The 25,763-nt window shown below is 37.0% G+C and overlaps 1 protein-coding gene across 2 annotated transcripts in view; it reads left to right on the top strand.

Moving 5' to 3' along the window:
* Positions 1-786: 786 nt before the first annotated feature.
* The window catches only part of LOC145683971 (uncharacterized), a 537,083-nt gene continuing 512,106 nt past the window's right edge, over positions 787-25,763 (top strand). The window contains exon 1 of one of the 2 annotated variants that reach the window (XM_081755705.1): positions 787-940. The gene's annotated coding sequence lies outside the window, so the exon portion shown is untranslated. The remainder of the gene's footprint in view (positions 941-25,763) is intronic. The other variant, XM_081755708.1, reaches the window with a different exon arrangement.

The following is a 25,763-nucleotide window of genomic DNA, read 5'->3' as shown; positions in this document are numbered from 1 at the left end:
CGTTTTGTGTGTAACTGTGTATGCTTAATACTGTGAACAAATTAAAGTCATTTTAAAAGCCAGAATGTTTACATAAATTTGTCCATCAGGCACCCTTTTAACTTCCCATCTCCGCCTAGCTCTGACAGCTCCAGTCCGACACTGCCTCCTGGAACATTTTTCCTGAAAGAAACATTGGAGGGAAGGCGTAGGTTTACAAAGGGGTCGCCAGGCGAACAAGGTTGGGAACCTCTGCACTAAAGGAGCAACAACTAAATGTAAACTTTTTTATTAAATCTTTTTTCTTCTTTTCTTTTTTACTATTTTTTTCACTCTTTAACCATGTAAATATTTAGTGCTTTTGAGGAAAAAGCAAGTGCGCCGATCCTGGGGGCTCAGCCCCCCAAAGCTCATGTGGCCCACTATTGTATTTATGAATATACAATATTTGGTATAATTTGAATGTAATTTGTCTTAAAAATCTTCATATATTATACCTTCTGTATCTGAATGGGCCCTCCCAAATTTACAGAAATCGGCGCCCTTCGGAAACAGGTGTGGCAGCACAAATATTATGGAATAATAATTCAGGTTTTTTGTTGCAGGTGTTGTTTACCATTCTTGTCTTCCTGTGGACTAGTAATAGAACAGAGAATACCATTCTAGATTCTCACAATGAGTCATTCATTGTTCCTCAGCCCGCTTGTGTAAAAAGACTCGTTAGAAATGACAGGCAGCACGTGTAGTATGACGCAATCCAATCGTGTGGTTCCATTGGTAGTAGCAGCACCGCCCACAAAACTCCGCGGCTTCGAGTTATCGTCGTCTGCTGTTTCATCGCTGCAGTCCACGTGAGTTCTGTGAAGGTGATACAGTGCTATAGGGACAGTGCGCGTTATATACACAAGTTTCTCGCTAGATCCATGCGACGCTGTTACTAAATAAATAGTCTTAATTTGGGGTAAGTACTAAAGATACATATTTCTATGTTAATGTATTTGTCCTTTTATGTAATAAGACCGATAAAACTAAAGAAACATTTTTATGTTTGTTTTTCTTTTTTCAAAATTTATTTACGCAAATGTTGACAGTGTTTTGTTTACTTTTGGTCAAAAGTAGATTCTATCTATCCCCACCTATAAATTTTGTTTTTCCAATAACTATCCGAGTGGTTATGTAATTTGAATACAATTCTTAGCAGGGGCACTGGGTTTTGAAAATCAGTAGGATGCTGTAATTCACAGTGTAGAACCGGGGATTTTGGTGGTACTTTCAGGGTTAGCGTTGGTCGCAGGTTTTTTTCCAGGAAAATTCTGAAAATTGACTCTTGTTAAAAAAAAAAAAAAAAAAAGAATATTTTTGAATAAAGATGAAGTTATTTCTTTTCATAGTGGAAATTATTCTTGAATAAGAGTGTAACGGCATAATCAGGGGACCTTCTAGGGCTCCAACTTCATAACTGGGAACTCGTTACGCCCATCTGGATGCGAACTTTTGGGTTTATAGATTTCAAAAGAAAATAAAGTTAGTTAAATAGAACAAAATTTAAGCGTATTTTTTAAAATATAATGTTAATATATACTATGCTGAGAATTGAAATGAAATACTTATCTTCAGTTCAAAAAATATTATATAACCCAGCGTTTCCCAACTTTTTTCAACTTGCGGCACACTACGGGTGTAGGGAGGCGCGGTGGCTCAGTGGTAGAGCGTTCACCTCTGGTGCTTGGGGTCCCGGGTTCGATCCCAGCCCCCGCCAAGTGAACTTTGTGGTGGACAAACACCGTGTTCGTGGGTTTTCTCGGGGTTCTCCCGTTTCCTCCCACTTTCTTCATTCCATCGTTTCACTCATCTCTCATAATCACCGTCTCCTTTAGCCTAACCGGGATAACCGTGGGACATAAAACTCAAAGATTTCATTTCATTTTACACTACGGGTGTAAGTTGAATTCTCGCGGCACACTCATAGATATATTATTAGGTCTATTATTATTATTATTTTCGTAAATATAAAATACCGTGGTATTTTTTTTCTGTGATTGCTGATCTCACAGGGAAGAAAGCTCGATCGTTGGTTTTCCCCCCGTGGTAAATCATTATGCTTATTTTTCATTCTAATTTAAAAATAGAGAACAACTGTACTGAAATATAGGACTCAGGTTTTCAAAAATACACTTTCTTTTTCGGAAACCGTATCCAATCTTTCACCAAGAAGGAAGATTACTAAATAACGTACGAACAAACTAATATCTTATACTGTAATAACACAAATGTAGGTAATTTGTATACATGTTTGCTTTACCGAAGGGAATGAATGATATTTTAATATTTCTAGTTACAAAATATTCTGCAACAATAAAGAAGCAATAATGGTCATAACAAAGATAACAAATACTTTTTTAAATGTTAAAAATGTACAGAAAAGTAACATAGTACGAAACTTATAATTTATTAACGTCGTTGATCTGTTACAATTTTTAAATATTTTATGAAGGTTAGAATTGTTCAATAATATTAGTAATGTAACATTATTTCAATAATATCTATTGAAGGTTGCAATTGTTTAATAATAATATATGAAGATTACAGTTTTTCAAAAATAAGTGAAACAAGTTGGTGCGCGAAACAAAATTAATGTGCAACTTGAGCTTGATGTTCTTCCATAATCTTCTTCAATTGTGGACTGAGAGTTGTTAAACACACCGTCATGTCGTGTTCCGGAGTTAACAGTTGAAGGGTAAGGGGAAAAAACAAGGAATGTCCATGTATGTGCTTTTTCGGGTGCTTTGTCCTATCTGTTGGCGACTCTTGGTACTATTTGACTGTATATGCCATGCATGACTAGATGTAAAAATGTCCATTTAAAAAGGGGCGAAAGATTTAATAATCCTATTCTTTTTACACGGTTTTCAATGTTAAAACGCAGTTTTCTCGAAAATGTAGTTTTGTGACATTCCTTCTTTTTTCCCCTTACCCTTCAGTTGTGACCCGTTCTTACACTTGATTGTGTTCATTGCAGAAAATCCTGCTTTACTTAAGTAGGATGTAGAAGAGGGAATATGAACTTTGTAAAAGTATCTAGATACGTATTCTCTCCGGAGAGAAATCCAGAATGATGCCTTGTCTTCTTGTGTGTGCTGGAGCTTCAAACTTCGGTCATTCCTCACATCGACCAATTCACTTTTTTCCTGTACAATTAATTCTGCTGACTGTAGGACAGAAGGCGCAAAGGAGTCCCTCACCCAGTCAAATGAATTAAACTGAAGTGTCGGAAAATACTTCTTAACATTAGTACCCAACAAAGACAATGTGTCTGAAATGAGTAGAGGTCTGCGCGGATGCGGATATCCGCATCAAAACGGGTATCTGCGGATATATATTTCGTTTCTTTGCGGATAGCGGATAAAGTTGCGGATATGGTTTCCTACTTCTTTTCCCTACCTAAAAAAGTGCTATGAAATTTGTAATGATGGTGGAAAGAGCACTAAGAAACGCTTGTTTTGAACTAGAAGTTTTAAAAGCGGCTGAAAAATAAATCAAAATAAGTGTGTTTGAAGCTTGTAACTCAGTGACAGCAAAAAGAGAAGAAATGACAGGAGAGAGAATTAAAAAAAAAAATGAATCGTTATATTAGCTGAACCCCTATACATTAAAATCTTCCTAAACGGATGTCTGTCATGAACGGGTGAGGTTAGATTTACATCGAAGTTGCACCACCGAAGCGTGATGTAATGTCACGTGGTATTATCATGGGGCAAATGTGGAATAAAACTATCTCTGCGGGGCTTCTAAACCCCTTCGCTCGCTGACGCTCACTAAGCTATGTTTCGTAACGTAAGTAAATCAATTTTTATCCATAGAGCTGTGTGTGCCAAGTGGACTAATTACCATGTAACATTACGTCACGACCGAATGGTGCAACTTCAATGTAAATTTAACTACACCCTGTGTTTTGACTTGTATAAACAACCCATTCCCAGCAATACTTTTGTTCCTTTTCAAACGGTGATTGTATTTTCATGCTCTCAGTAATTCGATCATTTGAGTACAGTATTTCGAAATTTGTCTATTTTACTTAGAATATGGTAACTAGTTGTTGCCCTTAAGCCTTGTGTTTGTCTCCAAATTGCAGTGTACACTAGCAACATCTCGTGGCGTCAGGTACGAGCAGTGATGGTTTCAGAGTGTGGCCTGGTGGTAATATGCTCAACTTGGATTCTTAATATTTTCGCAGTGCTACTTTCATCCCCCGCATAATGAAATTCCCCTCCGGGCAAATCTGAAATCACCAGCAAGTAGGAGGCAGCGCTGCTAGCGACAACCATGAGCCTGATTGTGCACTATTAAGAATCAATGTGACTGACAGACTGAAGAGTCTTCCTTTTAATATTAGGTTGTATTTAGTGTACGAATATATTGCATACAATTACCACGTGAGGCGTGAATAATCTAAATTTGCGTAACTTGTAGTCTATAAGTGATATAGGGCCTACCTGTCAATTACGAACAGGCAATCCTCTGCCATCGGTGTCCGTTATTCAGAGGTTTCATATATCGGATGAGTGTCATCATCATGCGTATTTTGCCGTCTGTAGAAGGTCGCTTACCGCAAAATTAAAATCCTTCCATGCACTTACGGTCTTCACGCTATTACTCAGTCTTTAAGTTGAACTTGTCAGTGTTAACAATTGTCGATCAGTTGGAAATATTCTCTCTCCTTTTTTTTCTTTTCTTCCATCGTACTTTCTATCTCGTCACTTCAGTATATAATTTCTCTCTATACAACAAGGTTTTTCTTTCATTCTTAAGTATCTAATATTGTTCTTGTTTGATTTTCCGAACATTCCCTTCTCCTGCTTCGTTTGATTTCTTTCTGAAAAAGCAAGGACACTGTATATCATACGAGCTCAACCGAACTCATCCGATCAGGACCAAACTTGGCATGAGGTAGACCTCGACTTTTTAGCTGTAGTATAAGATTGTGAAATGTTACGTTGGATAGGATTTTAGTTCTTGAGCTATGCCCAATCAAAGTTCTTAATCAAATTGTACATAATAAAACCATCAAAAGGTCATTTTCTTAAATCACAGTACGTATTTCACTTTTTAAAATAGTTTTTGTTCGATCTAGCTAACATCCTCCATACTTCAATATCTAAATGCTGAAAATTGAATGCTTTCAGTGGCGGGTCTTGAGGGAGCTCATATCAGTAAAAAATTAAATTTTAGTGCTATAAGCTAAAGGAAGAAGGGTTCCCTCATTTATAATTCTCGTATTATCCATCTTTCTTTCCTTAGTTTGCAACCTTAAAATTATTTTTTTTACCGATGTGACGTACCTCAAGAGCCACCACTGGACAAATTAACGACAATTGGCATAAATGCTTAAAGAAGAAAATGTACACTCATGTCCAAAATTATTGTCGCATGTCTATAAATATGTTGTTGTAGGAATATAATTTGATAACGAATTCGCCCGATATTTCTTATAATGTTAGTATGTGTATAGTCTGCGAAGACATGTATGTGGCAAATTTCATGTCAAAAGAGCAGTAAATAAGTACAATAAAACGAAAATGAAACTTTCTTATCCATTTAGCAACATTTTGTTTTACTTATTGTAATTTTCGTATTTACAATTCTTTTCCTATGAAATTTACCACAAGTATACATTTCCCGATTATACACACAGTATCAGTATTAAAAGTACCCTGCAAAATCATTATCAAATTATATTCTTACAAGAACACAATTATTGATATGCGATAGTCATTTTGGACATGAGTGTACCTATCGCATTATTCTTTCGTGCTTTAAATCTGATCCGGCTACATTCATAAAGACAGAAAAATTTGTTTAGATTTGGAAAAATGTGTTGTACGTTCAAATACATAAATATTAATTAACAGCGAAAGAAAAAGCTTTAACTAACACGTGAAATCGTAATTAATGAATCGTTCTGATGGACTGTCGAACCATATTAAATTGTAATCTATGTAATAATTTATCTACTCGTTTGTAAGTGATCAATAATTCCTTGCTTCAAACTATTGCGTGTCAAATGTTGTAAAACAACACTAGTGTGTGATGTAAAAAAAAAAAAAAAAAAAAAAAAGCTGTAAATAATTTATTAGATACACATGAGGAGGTTTTCGTGTTTCTTTGTTTAGAATAAGATGTTCTCGCAAGTCATCTTTTCAAATTATTGGACATTATGCGTGACCTAATGTCATTGCATATTTATCTTCGTTATTTCATGTTGGATTTTAATGCCTATTGTTTGAATTAAAAGTGCTTATTTGCTTGCCTCTTTTCCTGAACGTCCGATTTCTATATCGATTGTTCGCTGGGTGAAACTAAGGAAAACTCGCGAAAATCTCAATGAACGTGTCTAGTCGTGGCATTCGAATCCGGTACATTCTTGTTGAAAACGAGGATACTAACCGTTGACCCAAACCTGTTACAACGTTTGATACTCATTCGCACCAAAAGTGAACTGTCTTGTGCTATGATGTTGAGTGGCAGATCAACGACAGGAAATTATGATAAAGTGAATAGTGGAAGTGTGACAGATATACAGACGGTATTTTAAATGCTACCTAAAAAACACACTGTTGCATCTGTAGTTGCGAACTACTTTAAAAATAAAAAAATAAATAAGGGAGATTTTGTTATGGCTATGTGACTTCTATGAATGAGTGATAAATGAAGTCCAAATATATTCCTAAAACAGCATTTGCGAAGGCAGGGTGGCGAAAAGTAGGTATACAGTCCCATAGCGATCAGTTCACTGTATTTTATCAAACAGGCAGATCTAGTTTTTTTTTTTTTTTTTTTGTTACTATTTGTTCTTAACATCTTTTTACTTATAATTTAAAGCCGGAAATGTCGAAGCAAATGCATCCATAAACTAGAATGTTATACTTGATCAATGCACGGGGTATGCCTACTTTCAGGCCACCCTATATATTGTATAATAGTTTCGGTAATAGCCTTCATCAGACAAGATAAAAGGACACTTTGGTCTAGGGATGTAGGGATGCGCACGAGTCGAGACGAGACACACTTTGTAAAATTCAAGACGAGTCGAGACAAGCTTATTTCTCGACTCGAATGTCTCGAAAATCTTTCTGTATTTTTTAATATTATTTTGAAGAAAATATTCAAACAGCCTTGAAACCAATTCCAGCATTATCTGATAAATTCCGATACCTTCTTTATCATGACGATGGGAGGTGCGAATCCGTCGTGTTCCAAGGGGACAGCTCCTTGACACCTGTACTGCGGGACGGAGACAAGCTGCCGGCGGCTTAATTATGCTTGGGAGAACAATCACGTGAGCATCCGTGTGTCTAGTTGAGCTTCAGCATGGCACCATGACGACCGAGGCATATCGCAAGCTGCTTGCAGGCTACGTACACCCGATCATGTTTCCCAACGGTAGTGGAATTTTTCGATAAGATAATGCACCATGTCACAAGCCCACCAGTGTGATGGAGTGGTTCGAGGAGAACAGGGGCAAGTTCCAAGTGATGTGCTGGCCCCCCATCTCGCCGGATCTGAACCCAATCGAACACATCTGGGATGTGATTGAACGTGACATCACAGCTCATCGCTCCTCGCCCCGGAATTTATGGGAAGTAGGTGACCTGTGTGTGTACATGTGTGCAAACTCTCTCCAGCGACCTACCAAGGATCATTGAGTCCATGCCAAGATGTGTCGCCGTTGTTACTGCCAAGTATTTAGATAGTCATAATGTTCTGGATGATGTGTGCATATATTTTAACTCGTATATTTTGTCTCGACTCCAATTTCGAGACGTCCCGTCTCGACTTCGGGTCGAGTCGAGACAACATTTTCTCGAGACGAGTCGAGACAGGCTTAAATCGACTCGACTCGTGCGCATCCTTATAGGGATGTACCGATATCACTTTTTCAGTGATACCAATACTGAAGGGGCAAATAGAAAAAAAATACCGATACCGATACTTTTGGACACTTCTTATATATATATATATATATATAATATCTCAGGACTTTTCAAAATGATGAAATTATCAGCATTGTAATAGGATATATTGCTAAAATTTGACATACAAAGACAAAATACAAATTTTATATTAGGTTCTACACAAAAAATATATTTCCTGTAAATTTAATGCAGCTCTCATAAAATGAACTAAAAAGCAGCAAATATAGTGTAAACTTAATTCTAAGAGTCAGTGATTGGTATTTAGTGATCATGTACTTTGATAGTTACATTGTATTTCTAGTCTCTTTTGCATACGTATATTGCAAACTGATACTATCATTACAAATTTTTATTGTTACAAAATTATGCGTGCTGAACCAGGTGTTGCTGTTTATTTCATTTAAAAATATGAGGGTTATTTAAGCGAAGTCGAAAACACTAAAACTATTTATTAATCTTTAGAACTAATTATTTTTAACCAGTAAGTAGGAGAAAATAATGACAAAGTCAGCGTCTTGTGGGTTTCTTCCATAGCATTTTCTTTTGAATCGAAACCTCGGTCTCGTTTGGGATTCAAAATACGGGGCTGCTATCCTGACCATGGGCGCAGGGTGGGACCCCCTGGCTCACGAAAATGTATATTCTACGTAATCTAACAAACTACGTATATTAAATACCAGACGTAATATATCAACCATAGAATGGACCCTCTTACAAAATTTTCTTTGAGCGCCTACGGTCCTAACTGAGGACCTTCGGCTTTTCTTCACCACTAATTTGGCATCGAGGGACTAAAAATACCAGTTGAGTACGAGTAGTATATACAAATTAAAGGAGTACACATGCGTAAAGAAATCGATTCTATAATGGATAATTATTTAGATCCCTTTTAAGTCTAAAAGAAGCCGATGAAATATAAGTGTAACTGTTAATATTAAACAAATTGAAAATAGTTCGTAAAATGTATCAGTAAATATCGGTGTCCATTTGCCAATATTGATACCCCCAAAAGTGGCCGATACCAATATATCGGTACATCCCTACTTTGGTCAGTATGTATTTTATTAATACTTGGGGAACATGCAAAGGTATAATGAACAGTATATTACATTTTAAATATTTGATTACACGAAACAACTTACAAAATGATTGCAGAATACAGAGGTTCTTAGTTGAAGTTGCTTTTACTTACATCTTTAACAGGAGCCTCCACGCAGGAGTCCGAGGCTCAGTTGTAGGTGGGTCCTGATATTCGGATTCCATGTTACGTTGTAGATTCACGTCTTATACAGCCTCGGCGCTAAAAGGGATTTTGAACTCTGAAAAAAATCAAGCAACAGTGGAATGCCACGAGGCTTCGGGCTTTTGAACAGGTGCTGAAAAACAGTTTAGATCTTTAGATAAGGATTATGATGTTAATAAGGATCCCTATCGTAACATTGTAATAGCTCACGGTTTCGCCACTTCCTGTTCGGCGATTGAATACGTATTATTATTAGTATTATTATTATTATTATTTAAAAAAGCTTGTTATATATTAGTTTTTCACCACGGCAGTCAGGGTTGAAGCCAGAAATAGTAGGTTTACACTACTTCCGGTTTGAAAAGTAGTTTGTTGTCCTCATTGTGGGACGCTGAATTCATATGAAAAAGCTATTTCTCAGTCTCTTGTTATCTTTGGTTCACAAAGTTCAATATTGCAAGAGGAAATGTTATTGCATCTTCACCTTGCGAGTTATAGTAGACTAAGGATGAAAATGAGATCTGTTTTTTAAACGTTGAATTATTTTTTAAAAAAACTTAGTACGGAAACCATTGATTTCTATCACTTCCAAGGGCGCCTATGTTGTGGTTTCCAAGGGAAGGGGGGCAGGTATAAGCGACGTTTCAAGAATAGTTTCAAATTTTGCTGTAACTAATGTAAAAATTCTATTGGATTTTTGATATTCTGTAGTACAATTTCCTCTAAGGGGGCGAGCGCCCCACCTTGCCTCCCCCTGATGGGCGCCCTTGATCACTTCCGATTTGAATAGAGGTTAAGGGAGATAACTTATTCTTGGGACGTTGAACCTATTCCAGAGAATGGCTTCTTGCCATGTCTTACCGTTTTGCTTTGATATCTGTATTTCTTGTAGACGTATAGACAGACAGATGGGCGGACGTACGGACATCCGTTCCTACAAGGCCTTCCATATTTGCGCGTATTGTCAAAAGAAAAAGAGAAATCCTTGAAGATTGTCACTGCTTGCATAGAGTAAGTTTAAAAGTTTTGCAAGATTATAATAATAATCTGTACAACTTTGTACATTATGTAGAAATAATACATTAGCATTCCTTCAGCGTATTTTGTTTTCTATTAATTCATTCCCTATATAAAGAAGCATCTGGATAAGCCAGACTGTTTTAGAAGTGAAATCATTGACCACACCGTTAGCCAACCAGAAATTATGTACATTCTTTTGTGTGGATTTAAACATGTAAATACTTTAGAAGTTAATTAAGAAAAAAAGTGTTCCTGTTATGCGAAGGGTTAGTATCCGGTCAACCTACGTTGCTTTGAAACTATACTCGCTGCTGTGAAGAGAATTTATATATAAATGACTATGTTCAACCCACAAGTAGGTATATTCAGGTGTTAATTGAAATAACACTCTACTGGAATACCAGGGATTTAATCTGAGGAATGCTTGCCCAATTAAGACGAGTCTTTAATTAAATCCTGTGTTCTCACAATGTTGACAATCCCTTCTTTTTATATACTGCATGAAGTGTGAGAAACCGCGGTTAGCACGAGAGCAGGAAAGAATGTTGTTACACCTACAGAGATAAATTACGTCATTCCCATCCGATTCCCAGGGTTACCCCTTTTATTGTATATAAAGTGCCATGGAGACTGCAAACTAATGAAAAAGAATACCGTACAGATATGAATCAGAATACAGGAGCTACCCTGTTACGGATTTTTGAGAAAATAAGTGAAATGAATGCTGTAGTACGTCCCTACATTTATGTCCTGTGGGCTGCAAGAGACGGATGGTTAATGATAGTGGTTGATTTTGAAGAGAATTGGGGGAATGAGAATGTCGGAGAAAACGGGATAACCCACGGACATCCTGTGCTTTACCACAAACTCTCGTGGCCTGGGATTAAACTATACATGAGCGCTCTGCAGTTTAGCGTTGACGGAATATATATATATAATATGATGTTCATAAATTGTAGATCGGATAATTCACTTGGATAACAGTAGGCACTAGAAATTATTGTAGGGTGGAAGTTGCTTATATGAGTGAGGTGGGGAAGATGTTAGAAGTACACATTCAGCATGATCCGATATTCTGTTATCACCTACTAGTGAGAAACTGTCTTTTTGATATGAATTTAGTGTTTGAAGAATGGGCTCTGTTCAAACCGGAAGTTGTAGAAATCTATTTCTTCCGTTTTCAATCAAATTTTCATAGAACAGAAACAATGAGATACGGCGAGAAATTGCTTTCTGTTATATAGATTCAGAATCTCAAGAGCAGGTTCCACCCTCTGTTTGGTGAGAGTGTTAAAACTGGAACGGATAAATTTGTTACTTCTGTATAGAATTAGTTTTGCCCACGAGACGAGCTATATCGTCTTGGAAAGATGCCGTGAAAGTGCTGTCTAGTATATATATATTTCTATTGGAAGGGCTATGTTTCGTCTCATCTCATGGGCAGCACTGTTTAGAACATCGGACACCTATAGTTAGGAAGTCTGTCGTGGTTTTACTCACTAGTAGGTCTCGTTTCTGGTCTAGTGGCTAGCACGCGTGCGAATCTTTGGTGCACGTGGTCTTGGGTTCGTTTCCATCTTAAACTTTATTTCCATCTTTTATGTAGCCTCGTTGCTGAAAAAGAAGGGTAAACTTCAATAAACAAAGATAAGAATACAAAATTAACTTTTTAAAAAAATTTGCCCGAATTATACATAGCACAAAGAAAGTTTACTGCTTAAGACTGTTCTGCTTAGTTACTACGGCTATATTGTTTGTATTAAACGGACCTTACCGTGAACTCAATAGCTTTTTGGTATCTAATTTTGTTTGACCACATCAAAACATGGATTTTTCTTCGTCTTAAATTGCTTTCGTAGTCATGAACTTAAAGAGAACGACAGCATGTCGATCAGGTAAAATATAGTAATAAAAAGAAAATGCCTCCAGTGATGTTTATCTTTGGAAAGTAAAAGTTTCGACTTCGTTTCTTGACCTGGCGTACCATTCATTCTAATTCCAAAGTCATTTCTGAATGTCATGATAGCACACAGATCACGGAAGTGTGAACAAACACCGCGCCGTAGTTGTTTTTCGATATAAACAGTTGAACTATTGACACATTACTTATACTGCATTGCTAAATTAAACTAAGCAAATATACGTAAAAAGACATGTATTTTTAGATTTTCATGTAGATTTTTATCGTAGTGTTGATATTTAAATAGTTACGCTTTGTTAGGGTAGATTAGGAATTAGATTTCGGGGCTTTCGATATCTTTGACCATGTGAGAGTATGAGGGATTACGTACGTCGGCGAACACGTGCCTGGGGAATTGGACAGAGAGAAAGGAATGGGGAAGGAAGCGGTTTGGGACCATTATGTGAGGTACCATCCCGGCATTTCCCTAGTGTGAATGAGGAAAACCTAGTTTTCAGGATGACTGGCCTAAAAAAAAAAGCTTTTACGCTTTTTCGACTGACGGTCCCCATCGGGAATCGAACTCGAAACCACTCTCACCAAAGGTGTTACACTTTATGATTAGGATATCATTATAAAAATAGGCCTATGAAAATGAAAAATTGATAAAAGGTTCATTATGCACATAACCAGCACCAAATCCGGTAGGAATAGGTTTTGATATAAATTTTCCAACTAATGATGTTTTCGTAGGCAACATGCGTTCTATTTACACTCTTGATAGATTGCGCTGAGTGTTTGTCGCAAGGCGGATTCGGTCTATTTGCCTAAGATAGATAGTAGGATCACTAACTCAGTAAGATAGGGTGGCCAGTTCCTTTTCCATGTGGCACTTACAAAACATTTGTATGATGTAACTTAGTGGTAGAACGCTCATTACACCGTGTGTGGGTTCTTATGTTTCCTCCAGCTTTCTTCCCTCCACGATTTCGTTCATTATAATCATCAACACAGTCTTCCTTAGTCTCGGAACTTTTATCATTGAATGTTAAATTAAAAAGAAACGAAAAACTACTTGTATGGGGGAATTGAACATTAAGAAATTACAATGCATGATAAATTCAAAATTGAAATTCAAGAAATCGCGTACACAAGAATTATGTAAATATAGCTTCATTACGCTTACACTTACGCCCATCAATCTCTTCATGTGAATCATTCTTGCTTTTTACTTCGAAGACTTTTGATGATTAAGGTGTATTCTAAGTTAGTGCTGTTAAATTTATTGAAATTATTTTTGTTATGAGTAGGGGGGATTAATTGGGACGTCAGCAACGAGGTTATATGTCCCCGTCACGATCAACAACGTTGCTCAGGACTGTAAGATTAAAAGAATGAAAAGGCTAAAACGAATACAGTTCAAATGAACGAAATCGCTGCTAAATGAAAAGGAAAAAACAAAAGCAAAAGTGGAAGATAAAACAATAAATAAGGTAAAATATATAACAATAACAATATACAGAAAGAAAAACATAAAAGATGAGAGAAAATATAAAAATTTAGCAGCAACAAAACAATCACAACAGACTAAAACAGCTCAGAGAACGTGAGCAACTCCACAATCAGATACGAACTTGAGTACCTGGCTAAGAACATCACGATCATCCCCCAAAGCACGGGTAAGTAGACAAGGCAGTCCGTAACGTTCTCTGAGATCTGAGTATTCAGGACATTCAACAAGAATGTGCTGAATACTCAGGGGGACTATACACTCCTCACAATACGGACGGTCTAATCCACGCAACAAATAACTATGCGTCAGATGAGAGTGTCTGATACGCAGACGCGCCAGGAGCACTTCATCTCGACGACGGGAACAAGAAGACGTACGCCACTCTCCTAGAAGCGGCTAAACTGCGTGTAATTTATTCTCAAGTGCCTGGTCCCAGTCCGCTTGCCAGTGAGAGCGCATCAAGGTATAGAAATGGTTCTGAAGATCGGAGCAAAGGAACGCATTGCTCCAGTGTAACCCCGGCCAAGGCGGCGCTCTTGGCAGCGGTGTCAGCACGTTCGTTTCCCCGGATGCCGACATGACCCAGCATCCAGCAGACAACGACGACACAACTCTGTTGCTGCAATTGATAGCATCTCACGAGAATGTCCTGCGCGAGAACAAATTATTTTTGTATTGCTCGTTATTCGAATGATTTCCTCATTGTTCTTCAGAGCAATCAAATAAGTATTCAAGCGGGTTTTTGTTCTCCGAATAGGCTAAGTATTGAGCAAATACTTGCTCTCCGAATAGGTCAAATATTTGAACAAATGTTTGTTCTATACTTGCTCTCCGAATAGGCCAAGTATTTGAACAGATGTTTGTTCTCCGAGTATGCCAAGTATTAGAACGAATACTTGTTCTCCGAAAAGGCTAAGTATTCGAACAACTGTTTATTCTTCGATCCTGCTAAATACTCAAATAACTGTTTGCTCTTCAGATAAATACGAAATAAATGTTTATTTGAATAAATATTCGAAAATCTAAAAATATTCGAAAAATCGTTTTGGTTATTGATAATGACAGTTTCATCACGAGAGAAGGGGGAGGGCATGTGTTCGAAGCTACCAAACGCTGTTCATTAACATATTTACAGGGTGTTCGGAAACAACACCAAGAACTTTCGGATATGAATCCTCACATGAAAACCTGAAAAAAAAATATATATTGACCAATCTGGGTGCACAAATTCTTCATTTCAGAGCTATAGCCCGCTGAAAATTGACCAAAACTATAAAATACCGTAAAAGTCCAATGAAATATCAGATCAAGGTCGGGCGAAAGAATATAGTGCTTATATTTCGAGCCTAGATTCTATGAATACACCAATGCATGTGAAACAGGGGCGGCATCAGGGTTAACTCCTAGACATAGATGATGATTCATGAGGTTTCTTATAAAAAGAAGAAGAAGAAGAAGAGGAAGAATAGATTATGAACTGAAAACTCTCACACATTCCATATCCTCTGGGCCATTAGTGGAATATGTGTACAGAGTAATTCCCAAATTATGATCCTTTTCATATCATTCCAATCAATTTTCGATGGGCTATACCTCCAAAATGACGCATTTGCGCACCTATGTTATTCTATATAATATTTGTTTTTGAGGATTCATTTCGCAATGTGTTTTGGTGTAGATTTCAATTAATGTTAATCTTGGAAATTTAATCAAAAGAAAATTATATATTATTTTCAGGAAGTTCATCTTTTCCTTTCTTCCCTTTTTATGTCCACAGTTTACAAGCTTTACTTACCTGTAAATGATACTTAAGAAAAGTCCTCCCACCATCCAAACATCTGATACGCTAGAGAGGCAGTCATTTTCATTCTTAAAGTGAAAATCCCTTCGTAACTATGATATATGGTTATCGCATTTATCTTCGGCGTGGTAGACCCGAGTTTGCTTCCAAGGGTACTCATGGATTTGCATGTCATGTTATGCTGTAAGACCACGTCTTATAGCCTATGTCGCCTATGTCTTAATGCTGAACTCTAATCCATCGATCAAATCACTTACAGTAGAGTCGGAAATTACACACGTGTATTTTGACAGTTTTAAAATTTTTGTTATTATTATGTTATTATTAAAGTTTTTCTTTCAATTTTTAGAAGCACGTTAGTAGTTCCCAAAACACTGAAATCTAATTTCTAATACGGTATTTCTGGAAATGGTGTACTCTCACTATACTTAGTAAGATTTATTATTTATTTATTTACGACATTATTTCGTCATTAATTCATTAACCAGGGATTTCTGTTATTATTAACCTGCTTTTACGATGTTACCATTTTTTTTTTAAGTTGTCCTCTTTGGCAGAAGTGGAATAAATCAATCAGAATAGACCTTCTTCCTATATTTTTATACACTTGAACTGATTTCAGTAGTATTGCATGGAACAGTCGCACCTATAAATAGTGGCTTTATTGGTTACGAAAAAAAGATTACAAAATAGAAGCAAAACTTACGACCAAATCTACTGTCCACACGCAATGCACAGGAAGTCGACACACGTTCGTAATTGCGAATGAAAGGCCAAGGGAAAAAATGTAACTACAAGTGTTTTGTGTTATGAAGAATTGTGTAGGTGGGTTCGACGGATATTGCATGATGCTAGACTTTGTTACACAAGTCAGTCACAAAGAATGAAATATCGAGCTATAAATAGGCCTATAGAACAAATAAAACATTTATTTTTGTCTGTGTATATTGTTCGAACACCATATATTATACATTGTATATACGTAGTGGATTCAATGAGGCATCGTTGTAGGAAAATCGTTTGTGCAGGTTCTCCATATAGCTGACTAGCAGCGTTCACCCCGCTTCGCTGCGGTCACCCCGGAACGCAATAAACTTTGTTACTTAGATAATTTTTACTTTTTCGCTTTCAAGTGATATGATAAAAACCATAGAAGATTGCAGTAAATCTTAACATTATATCGCCTGTCATTTATGTTAACCCGCCCCGCTTCGCTGCGGTCATCCCGGTGCTGGCATATTGTAAAAGTGTCTGTAAAAATAAGCAAATCAATTAAAAAATTTTAAACAGAAGATTCAAGCTATTTTCCGCTGTATATCGCCTGTCATTTATGTTAACCCGCCGAGTGACACGGTCATGCGGGTTGCATATAAATACGTTTATTTTTACCTATGATGAACTAATAACAAAGGATTTGTACGTTATGGACACTTGAATGGTCAATTATCTCAAGACACTGGTAATTAAAAATTAAAGTGATATGATAAAAACCATCTAGGGTCCAAATCCTAATAACCCCCCAAAAATGAAAGAAATTGGTTCAGCCGTATTAGCGTGATGAGCGGACAAAGGATTTTGTACGTTCTCTTTTATATATATAGATTACGTTTACTAATCATCTTGTTTATTTGGGACATTTTTTTTTTTTTTTTTTTTTTTGCCCTGAGTATCCACACTTTCTTTTTACCCAGTGTAGCTCTTAAGAAGATGTGGTCAAAATTACAGTATGTACGTGTATCATATACATGCAGTGGCGTGTGGTGCTGTTGCCGAACAGGGAACAGGTCCCAAATAGTAATACATACTTCGACATTGCTGAACACAAGGTAATATTAGGATGCATTTAATATGAGAAACATAATGTTCATGGGTTTCCTCGATGCTCTCCTCCCACATTATCATTTCACGAATTCTTTCATAATCATCCGTCTTCTTTAGCCTAAATGAAATAATTATGGGACCTTAAAGATTTCATTTCTTTTTTACACATGATCGCCCAATACTGTGATTCCAGTAACAGTTACTGCATGATCGATTTCCAGTAACATGTGTTAATCATGGAAATAATTTTTCCACCTGTGAAAATATTAGAAGTTGCTGCCCCTGCTACGTATTAGTGAAGTAATGTTTCAACAAAGAAAGAACTGAAAATTTCATGCTTTATTTCGTTAAGAATTTCGTTTGATACAGAGTTGCTTGGTTATTTTGAATTCTATCCGAAGTTCTAGCAAGCGCAGTTACGTCCAACAATTTTTTTGCAACTTTCAAATCATATCTTACAACAGGCCCGTATCCACGGGGGCTAGGGAGGGCCGCTCCTTAAATTTTTACTGGCCCCTAAAATTTGCACAGTAGGGTTGCAAATGAACTATAATATGGATGAATGGGCCGCCCCTAACTTCTACCGCCCCCGCTCTACGTTTTTGGGCTGGCTACGGTCCTGTCTTAAATCAAATTCAGTAGTTCAATGTAGTCGTTTTCGCTTATTGACTTGCTACCCTCTCTTGTCTTCTATGTTCCAATTCTTGCTCTGCTCAAGAAAACCTTTGGTACTAATCTGACATTCTCTTTCTCTGTTTGTTTTCACATTTTCATTAATTTTAACTTGATAATCTGCTTGACCGTCAATTCGTGTGTAATCGACTGTCCTCTTCACACAGTATTTGGATGGAGATGGTTGTGGTTTTATTCACGACACTTACTATTAACACAAAAAATAATTACTGAAATCTGAGATATTCCACACGCTTTTTCAGTAACAAAATGAACATGACTAATATGTAGTTCATCGCTTGATGATCATCCGATTAACCGTTTGGTAGAATTATGGTAACTACTTAGAAAATGCCTAGTGTAAGATTTTATTTTCGTTTTAAATTATATAAGTTGAGGAATAGGGCTGCAATTTAAAATAACCATACATTCTCATAAAATCAAGTGAACCAGAAGGACTCAGTTACACTTAATCATTTTATTTAATTTTTTATTTCATACTATTTCTGTGCAAAACTATATTTCCCAATACTTCATACTATTTCGTAAACCTGCAACAGATACCGCTCACCTGTTCCATTGTCGTCTTATGCAGCTCTTATAATAATTTAATTCTCACTTAGGGAGTCACAAAAGGAAAGAAACAGTCTATTCCGTCTGTTCTATGGAGAATTCGTCGCAGATAAATTATATAGTATATTGATCAGTGGCGTATTTACGATTTTGTTTCGGGGAGGGCTTTGCTAACTTTCTGCGGGGGGTTTTGCCTGAAAATGTGAAAATTCTGTAAGATATTTCATATACTTTACTATAGTAAGTAAGATTTCGGGGGGGGGGGGCTTACGCCCGGAAGCCCCCCTAAATACGCCACTGATATTGATAGTATTTTCTCAAGAATATCACCAGAGGCGGGAAACTGAAATAACTGCCTGCATTGATGGTGGAATGAGGATATGGAAGGAAACTGGATAATCCCAAGTAAAAATAAGAACGCAGTGTTGTCCACCACAAACTCACATAGCATGGAACTGAATCAGAGGTTTCTAACACGAGAGACTAGTCAAAAAGTATTGGAATGACCTTAATTCATCAATGATTCAACGATTATTGATAATGGTATGTACTCGTTTGAAATATAAACAATTCTCACCACTACTCATATGATTCCAGTTCTCATTCTTGATATCTTAGCATTTGATATTAAGAAATAAACGCTTATAAGTTACTTTGTTCTTAAGATCGTATGTTTATCCTGTAGCTGTAGGAGTTTCTAAAAACAAAGATAATTGATTTTAAATTTACTGTTATGTTTGGATAGATATAACAACAGGTTCTGCGAACTCGAAATATTTTAACAACCGGCTGAATAGCACCACTGATTATACTTCATGCTTACTGTTGACCAATTAAATGATCCGGTCGATATTTAGCTGATATCTTCTATATTTCACTAAGGCAAGTAAACATAAAAGTGGCATTTTCTGCCCACACACTGACTTTATTCTCATTTCCAATTCCTAAATTTCACTTTTTTACGTCATCGGTTATAGTTTTAAACTCTCATCCTTGCACGTGCTGATGCTGTTGAGTGATTTAATTTCCTACTACGTTCATATTCTTTCCTCATGTATCAGCTACATCCGTAGAACCAGGAAGTGATCATTATATTGATCACATGTATCATTTTTGACTATTGACAACAGTTTTCTTATCAAGAGCAAACTAAAATAACTCGCATATAAAATCTTCAATGAAAGTAGACACGAAAGGTAACCGATATAAAAATCTTTGTTTACTTACTCCATCTATACTTTTAAAGTTTGTATTGACTTGGACTCATGTCGTAAGTATTGTAGTTACATTTCAGTGACACAGTTTTCTAAATTTCTTCCGGAAAAGATTATTGGGTAGAATGTTGAAACAGTGATAGTTTGACACTATGAGGTTGTGTAACATGAATTTATTCACTTAGCTACGTTTTAGTCCATTCAGTTTTTTTTTTTCTACAAATGCTGAAAAAGCAAAATGAATATCGTTAATGGAAAGGAAAATTTAATGTGTAACCAGATAGTGTATTTATTTATTAGGATCACACAGTGAAACTTACAATATTCTACTGTTAGTACGTCCGCCCATTACTCCACACGACAATACTTGAACGAAAGCCAATTGTTGTATACTATTTTTTCAGTAGACAGTTATAACGATTATCTCATCCGAGTTCGAAGGAGGGCACGGTGGCTCAGTGGTAAAGCACTTACTTCTGGTTCATGGGGTCCCTGGTTCGACCCCCAGCCAAGTAAATTTCTGGTGGACAACATCGTGTCCATGGTTCAATCCCGTTTCCTCCCACTTCCTCATTCCACTATTTTTTCCATCATCATTCAGCATGCTTTAAACATCATCTTCCTTAGTTTCACGGGCATAATTGTGGGACGTTAAAATCAAAGGGCGTTATACAGAGACGTTTTGACACATGATTAGTGTCATACTAAAGAGTTCGACTAACATATGTTTCCTGCAGTAATCAGGCCTTTACCATGACGCTAATCATACGTCAAAACGACTCTGCATAAGGCCCAAAGATATTATTTAATTTCATAAAGCATTTATATCTATATATTTATATTTTTGTCTAGTGCAGCTAGGTTCCATAGTTCTGAAGCTAGAGCACTTGAAAACAGTGGCGGCTTTAGCGGATAGGGACGGGCCTACCCAAAAATTTTGAAAAATACATACACTAAAAGATAGAATGGAGTAAATATATTTTCCATTAGGCCCCTATTTATATTAATGGTAGATAATTATTTAACAAATAGCATCAACCACTACTATAAAAGTAATTTCCTACTGTCATTAATCAATCAAATGTATATGTATATGTATTCATAAGCGAGGGAACAGGCCTACTCAAAATTAAAATTCTAAAGCTCTGACTGCTTGAAAAACTGTCATTTCACAGTTTTGCCAGCTTATAACTCGGTGAAATAACCTGATTCTGGATCAATACTTTATTTTTTTTAAAAAAATATCCCATTTCTTTTCGATCCATTTCTCGAATTTCGGTAATATTTTCTCAAACCCCTTATATTAAGGAGCTAACTATCCTTCATTATTATTTTTCATTAAACTTTCATTGAATCAAATATAAATTTGTTTTCTGTCAAATACAAAATTTCAGAAACATGAAAAGCTACACATTTTTCAAGCCCTAAGGTGAAAAAGTAAACCACGCACATCATGTGGATTAATAGAGGTGATCGCCGGAGGTACGTGTAAATAATGTGGAAAATTGTGCGTAAAATACGTAATGATCACGTAACGAAAGACAAGTCACATGAATGGAATCATTCCGAGCAGGTAAACGATGCAGCTGGTAATAAGAGAGAGAACAATTGTTAGTGTACATTAACTCTTGTATAATTATAGCTTGTATTTACTAATTATCAGGATGTTATACGAGAGCGGTAATCAAAATAGTAGTGAACATGTTGTTGTTTGTGTGCGTATGTCAATGCATGGCTGTAATACTTTACACATGCAATCTGTGTTCATAGTATACGAGGCTATTTGTTTCCAGTGTAAATGAAGCCTATATGATACGAGTAGTCAAATAAACTTGCATGTAATTGCCGTTAGCGGTGTCATGCATTTTGAATCTAAATGAAGTCTCTGTAATGAACTATTTTATTCGGAATAATGCGCATATCCAACGAGGAAAAATGTTGATAATAGATGTGTTAAAATATGCTCCAACTAGTGCTGACTCCATTTCACTAGTGTCACTTCGTGTGCAAATGCGTGCTTTCTCTATGCGCATGATCCCAGTTTCGTTCCTCAGTGTAAAGTATAGGACAAAGCCAGAGTAATAGTTTGAACTCCATTTTAAACTGTAAGCTTCGGTGCCGAAAATGGATTAAACCGTAGTTGATTAATTAGGTAATTACAACCAGCAATTTTTACATGCTGTTATCCCATTGCCTAGAAGGCGAGATAGTGTGGTGGGACGCGGCCTATAATGTAAAGGTTGATTTTGCATGATAATCTGCGCATTCGCCAATTACACTGGATTGTCCGAGTATGTACATCCGTCAATTACACTGAATCGTCCGAGTCTGCGCATCCGTCAATTACACTGAATCGTCCGAGTCTGCGCTTCCGTCAATTATACTGGATCGTCAGTCTGCGCATCCATCAATTATACTGGATCGTCAGAGTTTGCGCATCCGCCGTTTGCGTGTTACTTGCCACTATTGGAATTTAGTGTTACTTGCCACGGTTACCTTATCGCATATTTATCTATCTATGACAGCGTGTCAGTTGCCACGCACCTGCATCTAGATTTGACCTTGAGGGGGTGGGAGTAATTTCCCAAGCAATTTTCAAAGCAAGGCAATCACCTGAAACACAAGAAACAAACCAAATTTCTGATTTAAGAAATAGGAACCTTGCTACATTTATGCGTGTCACAAAACTCACACGAAATACAAGGAACAAAACAAGATTCTGAAGAATGGAGTATTCTTGCAAATCTACACAAACAATTGATGTTCTTCAGTGATTCGAGCGCTCATTATGCCGCCTGAAAGCATGGAAGAAACGCAATGATTTATATATTACATCACAATCGATCCATACTCCTAGGCGGTTCCAATATGAACCTTGTCACTTGTATTCCGTGCACGTCGCACGTCATAATAATTATGATTGTGTCACAAAACTCTCACGAAATACAAGAAACAAAACAAGACTCTAAGACTCTGATGAAAGTAGTATTCTTGCAAATCCATGCAAACAATTGAAGTTCTGTAATTCGAGCGCTCATTTTGCCGCCTGAAAGCATGGAAGAAACGCAATGATTTATATATTACATCGCAATCGATCCATACTCCTAGGCGGTTCCAATGGGAACCTTGTCACTTGTATTCCGTGCACGTTGCACGTCATAATAATTATGATTGTGTCACAAAACTCACACGAAATACAAGAAACAAAACAAGACTCTAAGACTCTGATGAAAGTAGTATTCTTGCAAATCTATGCAAACAATTGAAGTTCTGTAATTCGAGCGCTCATTTTGCCGCCTGAAAGCATGGAAGAAACGCAATGATTTATATATTACATCGCAATCGATCCATACTCCTAGGCGGTTCCAATAGGAACCTTGTCACTTGTATTCCGTGCGCGTCGCACGTCATGATAATTATAAGCATTAATTATTTACAAAATCCAACAGCATGTCGCCTTTCTTCTTAATCAACTATTCCAATTTTTGTATGTAACTCAAACTTCTGATACATTTTTTTAAATCACAGCCTCTTCTCAGATTCTCGAGAATTCGTTGTATCCTCTCGTTAAGCTTTATGGAAGATACTTTCCTTCTCTTTTGTGGTATACCTTGCACTTGGTGTCTCGTAAAGGCATGAAAACTAAATTTAGCGTCTTCCTTCAGCACCTTTACCAAAGTAAGTATGTGCGGCGAACGTTTAGATATTGTAGCGTTCAATTTGTGGTTCCATCCTTCCACTACGTTGTTGGTTCTGTGTCTCTCAGCACTGCAATTCCAAGTACTTCTTTTAATGGCAGGATTTTCTAGCCACTGTCCGACAAAATAATCATTAAAGGCTTCAACCTTGGTTCCAGGTGGGCAGTCCTCCATAATAAGTAGCCAGCTATCATCAATATACTCTAGGGGTATTAGGGCCAATGCAGCACACATCCGGATATGTCGACACACCTCCTCGTTATTAGTGTAGTCTTCTACAAGGCCAAGACTTTGCACTTTTCTCCATATGCTCTGGGCGAAGTGAAAGTTACAACCTGATATTTCAGTGTGTGGAAATGTAGCGTGATGTGCATTCATTGCTGCAGTTTCAAAATCTAATTTGCACACTTTTGGGTACTTCTCTCCAACCCAAACTTTAAGAAAAGAGAACAGGTGATTGTAGGTGACCTCCATTTTATCTGGTAGCAAAGCATACATAACAGGTACAACTGACGTAGTCTCATGTACGCTCCCGATGTCTGCATGTACCGTGTACAGCTGTGCAAAGTGTTTGGGGCAACTCTTAAAAGTTCCATCGAAAAACCACTGTTCACTGTTCCCCAGTGCGTCCCTGAGACCCTCGTATGCAAAACAAAGAATTCGTTGCCCGTCTTCCAACTTGTCATATTGCAAAAACGAAGTGCCATCTTCAAACAGGAGAAAATCATCTGGAAAACATATATTGCTTGGTGTAGGTGTGCCCTGATTGATACCCAAAGATTCCCTTCTCGTTTTGTTGAGATTACCTTTCCTATTGCTGTACAAAGGAATTGCAGTGACCAGATCCAATCCCTGATTTATCGGTACAGCCATTTCCTCTTGGAAGATCATACACACAGGCGTTAGGATTTCTTCCCGTGTCCTCTTCTTGCAATTTGCGAGGCGCTTTCGTATCTCGCAAGCCGCCACGTCCGGAATGCATGTGTGGTCATGCTGCACTGTAGCAATTTCACCTACTGTCGTAACTGAACCCGGACACGTAGATTTCTTTCTGTTCACACACAGCTGAAAAATGAGACCACAATAAGAAACACCGACCTTTAAAAACATTTAAATTTACATTTAAAAGCAATAACAGTAGAAAGAGTACGGACGTTGCATACGAATAATAAAGGCACAACTCGCAACTGGAATTACATTGTTCATTTGCAGATTTTTGTGTGCGTTGTGTACTAATTTTTATTAATAATTAGACTTCGGATCGATGTGCACTAAAAAACGGCAAAATATGCATGCAAATATGCGTAAAAAATAACGAAAATATGCACTGAAAATATGCAAATATGCACTAAAAAGGATAATTATGCATCAATCAAAATCTAAAGTTAGCGAGAAATTTTATTATATTTAGAGAAAAAGATTTTTTTTTATTTGATTTCAGTTTAGCGTTCCGTTCAGCAGCGAGGCTATATTAGACGTGGAATCCGAACCACATGAGCTCCCGCCGGGAATCGAACCTAGGTCTCTAGAGAAAAAGAGTTGTATTACTTGAACTACATATACTTGGTGTACAACTATGATGCATTCATGCTACAAAAGACAACTATATAGTTTTCGGTATATTCTAACAAAGCTTGCATTTGTCAAAGTATTACTGTACATTGAAAATGTTCCTTCCGTGTCACGGGTCGTTAAGAGACAGTATTTCAAAGAAGCAATGTTACTTGCCGATAAATCTGTAATTCGTGTATCATTGTTCCCAGGAACACTTTATTTGCATTAGACAAGAATTTTATGTCAGTTTTTTTCGCGTCTATTGACTGTGCTTTTCGAAAATATGTTTGTCCGATTGGTCTTGGCGGAGTCTGTTTCGTTATTGAATCAAACAGCTCAAGTGCACTACATAGTCCTAATCATCGCTCTTCTCATCTCGTTATGATCTTTGAAATTAAACTGAAATGAGTATTGATAAACGCAAGTTCGCTTTTAATGTTTTCAATATCTATGGCTTCTTGAATACATTTGGTTTCTTCGGGTTCAAACAGCTCAGTATGTGAAATTGAAATACATCTCCCCCCCCCCATACACATAAAACTTCCAGTGAACAAAAAAGTCTACATACATTTTCCAAGGCCAAGACAAAAAGTAGATGCTATGTCATTCTTCAGCGCTCTTCCATGTACTTTTGGCTCCCTTTGATCTATTGTGTATATTATGTTCATTGTTCTATGTTTCTAGACCAGCTAGAAAATAGTTATTGGTTTGGAAATTACTATATAAATTGCACTTCGTTCAAAAAGTTGCACGGCATCTAGGGCCTTATAAGGCGCTAGACTATAGGTTAAATGCGTAGAGT

Source organism: Thermobia domestica, chromosome 4, assembly GCF_964235325.1.
Source record: "Thermobia domestica chromosome 4, izTheDome1.hap1.1, whole genome shotgun sequence".
NCBI classification, from domain to species: domain Eukaryota; kingdom Metazoa; phylum Arthropoda; class Insecta; order Zygentoma; family Lepismatidae; genus Thermobia; species Thermobia domestica.
Note: the sequence above shows the minus strand (reverse complement) of the source record. Positions and strands in the feature narration are given on the sequence as shown.